Genomic DNA, 5,589 nt, shown 5'->3' with positions numbered 1-5,589 from the left:
AATACGCACAAATCATCAAACACATCTATCACCACCACCACACTACACTGACGCGTTTCGAACTCGACCAGATCTCATCTTTAGAGCAACACAAACGTTCACCATACTACCAGATGTTAGAAATAGTAAAAGATATAAAGATATTATTATAAAGGTCGTGGGTGAGCAAAGTAAATATTTCAGTTCACCTATAGGTACAAAAATATATTATGTAGTACTTACTGTACAGTCACCACCATAAGCGTGGAAGCTGTCTAGGTGCTGAAGAATATCTGAACATGATTATATTTTTATTGTGCATTACGTAAATGCGTGTTCCGATAATTTTTAAATGTTTAGACAGCTCCGCTATGTGTTGTGGCGTCAGTACGAATATATCACGAAATAGAAGTATGCAAATCACGTAAACGATATCTTGAGCATGAAAGAATAAAACAAAGATAATTATAACATTTTTAATAATAGGGAGACTATTTTACAAGGTCCTAAAATTACCCTTACCTACTCACCCATAAAGTAGAGGCAGCATCCAAAATAGATCTTGTATACTTAGCGTAGTTCTTAGCAGCAGTAAAAAAAAAACAAAGTAGTTGAGATGGCTGTTCTACTTTTGTCATTGATAATTCCTATATCATATAACTTAGATTGAGAAGTGAGTGAGAAAAACTGCAATCCCCTAAAGAAATTAAGTCTTAGAAAAATAATGTCTATTGTCTGCTGCAGTGTGGATGTCGTCGCTCGATCGTGGGATTTACAGCTAATAATTAATTAACTTAATTTTTGACTATCTTTTACACAGTAAGAGTTAGGATTCTAGTGTCTTGGAGAAATTAACTTCGTTTGACTATAGTGCCCCCTCAAAGTTAACAATCAAAAATAACACGGTGTATAATATCTTTATAGTGCAGACATTTACAGCTTATAGTTTTACCAAGTGTCTAGGTATGCTTCATCGTAATCAGTCGTAAGTCTATTCATGGTAAAAGTTGTATCTTTATTTTATAACAATAGATTTCTTAAAAACAAAAAATAATTATATTCACGATTCGATACTACATGTTGTCTTTAGTGGTTATACTTATATTTTTGTGACAACCTATATATTCCTCAATTTAATCCGCAAGATCTTGTAAAATCAAAAATATTGAAAGTCATAAATAATCAAATCATATAGGTAACGAACAATTGACACCTCACTGACGTCACGCCCAAACTGAAAGAGACGTATATATTATTTGACAATATGGTACTGTTTTCGATGATTGTCATTTTTTGAAATAAGAACGGTGGTTTAATCAATCTGTAAAGGTATTTAGTACTTATGTAGCAAGAGGTGTAAGTAACTGTTGAATCTTCGGCTCCTATCCATGAGACTACCGGCCCAATTGCATAATAGGTAAAGTACAAGCTAAGAGTATTGGTGAATTTTAATACAAAATCGCTAATACTATTAGCTTTGTACTTTGTTATGTATTACGTACTTGTCTCAGAAAATAATTTGAAGTCCATTATGAATCTGAAAAGTTAAATATATTTAGTGAGCAAAAACAGTAAAAGGAAAGACAAACGAAGGAACAAAATAAAACTCATTTATAATTTTAAGTTTATCTTTTTTCCATACATTTAGGAGATAATTCTTAATAAACCGGCCAAGAAAAAAAGTCATTTGATCAAAACCTAAACCCTGCTCCGCCAAAATAATATCTTCACTGCTGCGGATCGAGCGAGTGAAGCGAGCGAGATCGATGTAGGTGGAGCGGATGCGACTCTGTTGGGTCAGGTTGAAGGGCAAGGGCGGCGAGTGAGGCGGCAGCCCGGCCTCGACCTTCGTTTGGAGTTTTTTTTTATTCAGACTTTTATCATAGAGAGAGAGAGAGAGAGAGAGAGAGAGAGAGAGATCATAGAGTTGACTTTGCGAGTTCGTTTCGTCACTGACGCGTAACAGAGGGATTGCTAAACAAGTGTAGTGAAATGAAACCGACCGACTGCGAGTTTGATTCGCGCACAAAGGGTTGCGCACCATCTATACAATATTCATTGGACATTAGCAAAAAAAAGGCAAAAAAAAACACGTTTGTTTTATGGGAGCCCTCTTTAAATATTTATTTTATTCTGTTTTTAGTATTTGTTGTTATAGAGGCCGCATAATCTGTGAATATTTCAACTGTCTAACTCTCACGGTTCTTGAGATACAGCCTGGTGACAGCCGGACGGACAAACGACCAACGAAGTCTTAGTAATAGGGTTTTGGGTACCGAACCATAAAATCGAGTTGACCTTTTATCTTATTTTGTAATTTCACTAAACTGGTGGAGGTTTATAACTTATTAATAAGAGTAACGTTACCTACTGTATGACTGACTGACGGATAATGCACAGCTTACTCGACTGGAGATATAATTGACGGGTCCCCTTCGTAATCCATAATATCGTTTGTCCTAAACTCAAATGCCATAACACTTTTGCCATAAACACTTTTGACATATCCTATTTTTGCCTTAATGATTTTTTGTCCTAATAATCATAAGCCATAATATTACATGTCCTAATACTCTACATCCCTAATATGTTTTGTACTAATATAGTAAGACATAAAACTTACGAGTAATAATATTAAAATCCATAATATTAATTGTCATAACAGAGCACTTGTAGGTAAACAGCGACTTGCGAGCCAGAAAAGTATATTACGTTACAACTGAGTTCCCAACAGTGACGAATCGGTACCAGAAAAGTAAGTTAGGTTAGGTTAGAACTGCGACTCCTACAGAAACGAACCGCAGCCAGAAAAATAGGTTAGGTTAGAACTGCGACCCCTACAAAAAAGAACAGCAGTCAGAAAAGTATTTTATTTAAAATTATTTATAAAGTGGCCTTTTTTTAGTGTATTATTATTTACTACTATTATATGCAATTTCCCGGGATAAAAACTATCCTATGGCCTTTTCTGGGACTCAAACTATCTATGTAGGTACCGAATTTTATCTAAATTGGTTCAGCGGTTTTGAAGTGATGGGGTAACAAACAAACAAACAGACTTACAAACTTTCGCATTTATTATATTAGTGGTAAGGGGGATGATTCAACGGTGTGTGAAGTTTCCAAACCAGTTTAGTACAAAAGTGATTATGTCAACCAATATTTGGACATGTGAGTATAAGGACATAATATGTTAATTAGTACTTACGAAATTAGTGCAAATAAGCATTAGGATATTCAATATTAGGAAAAAAATTATGGAATGACATTATGGCAAAATATCATTATGACATAAGTTGTTATGGATTCCAATATAGATCCAAAATTGTCATTCCACACCGCAGTGCTGGAGCCTGGAGTTTATATTTGGCAACAGAGAGCCAAATATAATAATATTAGGACTACGTAGTTTACAGCAGGTGGTGCATCAACAGTAGTTCAGATTATTTAAGCTCAACAAAATTACATCTACACACACACACACACACACACCTTAAACTTTGACTTCATAAGAATTTTATTTACCCAATAAGTGACCCTCACGCTAATAAGACAAATGTAATGACGTCACTTGTCACAATTGGTTAAACCGTTGAGTAGTTACGAGCGAACATAGGAACATACGTACATACTTAAATATATACACACAGGTCCAAAACATAACCTTCGCTTCAGTTAGGGTAAAAAGGTACGTGGTAACAGAGTAGTTCGACCTACTAATATGGCCATTCAAGAAGGATCATGGTTTCGAATCCAGTCTCGCATCTCTAATTTTTTTTTTTATATTCAATTGCTGTTCCCAATCTTCACTAATTCTCCGTTGTAACTGTTGTAGATAGTAAGTAACGTCTGTTGTGCAGACTTGTTTATATAGTTATATTTTTTCTTTATGTATTGCCTGGTTAGTTACTCGAAATAAACACTGTTGTCAATGAACATCTTTTTGCTAACTCATATCTTACAAATCAGTTATTTAATTCTCTTCCAGCACTTTCCACCAAATATTACAACAGAAACTATCAGCCCAAAAAAATCTCATTCTTATGAAGAGTTAGTACCAAGCGCTATATAGCCACGTTACGGAATCGTAACGAGGGTGAATAGAGCGGGCGACCAGCGACCGGACTGCGTGGCGCTTGGTTGGAGGCATTGGTTAGCGGTCGTGTAATTGACGCTTGGCTGTGCGTGCGTCGATTCGTGCGCTAGTATGAAGTCGATCTACTGCATATTACTTGTATTGTGATGATAATGTGAAATTACTTATTTGTGACAAAAAGAAGCAAAGCAGGTCTTACCTTCTAAGTGATCCACTGGAGTCCAATTAGATGATTTTTAGTAAAAATTAGTCTAATTCCTGAAATTAGTTTTTTAAATTAGAAATGACTACTAAGTAGGTTTACATACACTAGTTATCTCTATCTGAACTCAAATTATACACTTTGTCACAATCACAATCACGTTGAAGAGTCCCTGTGAATTCGTGTCATTTACATGTCAAATAGCGTCCCTTTTCTTTGAAATCAATCAAGCAGCGTTGTTGTGATACATATAGGTACCTACGCAAAACATAGACATAACACTGCTAAAAATTTCTTTCGGCTTTGTTGTTATGCAGGTATAAAACGCTCTTATCAAATAACTAGCTGTTACCCGTGACTCATCATCATCATCATCATCGTCATCATAAACATCACATCATCACCATCATCTGCAATACCCCTGGTGTTGCAGATGTTTATGAGCGGTGGTGATCTCTTACTGACTCTTACCATCAAGAGACCCACTTGCTCGTTTGCCATCCATTCGAATAAAAAAACCATTATCGTCGTCACCATCTTCATCTCATCATCATCATCATCGTCGTTGTAGTCGTCGTCATCATTATCATTATCACATCATCATGATCATCATCATTATCATCGTTATCATCATCATCTCATCATTATCATCATCATTTTTTGTATTGTACTTTTAAATACAAGCTTTTTTGCTGACTGAAGTTTTTTTGACTGTACTTGCATTGTCATCCAAATTAGTACATTTTTGTACCAAATTTCAAGTCGATGCCATTTACCGTTGAGGAGTTCCGTCCTGACGATCGAGACGTCTGGCTGGTGGCTGGACCACTCGGGTGACACTACCAAATTATTGTATTGTCACAAGATTTACTGAGTAAGTATGCCGAATTTCAAGTCTATCCAACTGAAAGTGGGTCAAATTCAACTTGCAAAGTTTGAACCGCACATACATATACATTGCAAGTTAAATAAAGCTTGCAAAATAATAAATGAAAAATACTGACTGAATGTGTGTGTGTGTGTGTGTGTGTGTGTGTGTGCGTGATTCGATGACAGACAGCGCACCACCTATAACTAGCTACTGGCTGGAATCAATACCAATAGGTATATACAAAATATAACAAGTTTTTGTATTTTGTTTGCTAACTGCACATTTTGTTTCGTTGACTGAACCTACTTACATTGTCATCCAAACTAGGTACGTCTGTGTACCACGTTTCAAGTCGATACCACTAAATGTTGAAGAGTTACATCATGCGGAGATAACTGTGACCGGGCCAACACAATTTCATTACCAGATTATATGTATTAT

At 35.7% G+C, this 5,589-nt stretch overlaps 1 long non-coding RNA gene across 1 annotated transcript; it reads right to left on the bottom strand.

Moving 5' to 3' along the window:
• Positions 1-1,178: 1,178 nt before the first annotated feature.
• Positions 1,179-5,570, bottom strand: LOC141442270 (uncharacterized). Its single transcript, XR_012452910.1, has 3 exons — positions 4,275-5,570; positions 1,482-1,516; positions 1,179-1,213 (listed from the first exon to the last, which is right to left on the bottom strand). It is a non-coding gene; the product is annotated as an uncharacterized lncRNA (long non-coding RNA).
• Between the last annotated feature and the right edge of the window lie 19 nt (positions 5,571-5,589).

The sequence above is a fragment of the Choristoneura fumiferana genome, chromosome 25 (genome assembly GCF_025370935.1).
Source record: "Choristoneura fumiferana chromosome 25, NRCan_CFum_1, whole genome shotgun sequence".
Classification (NCBI taxonomy): domain Eukaryota; kingdom Metazoa; phylum Arthropoda; class Insecta; order Lepidoptera; family Tortricidae; genus Choristoneura; species Choristoneura fumiferana.
The sequence above is the reverse complement of the archived record's forward strand: the minus strand, read 5'-3'. Positions and strand labels throughout refer to the sequence as shown.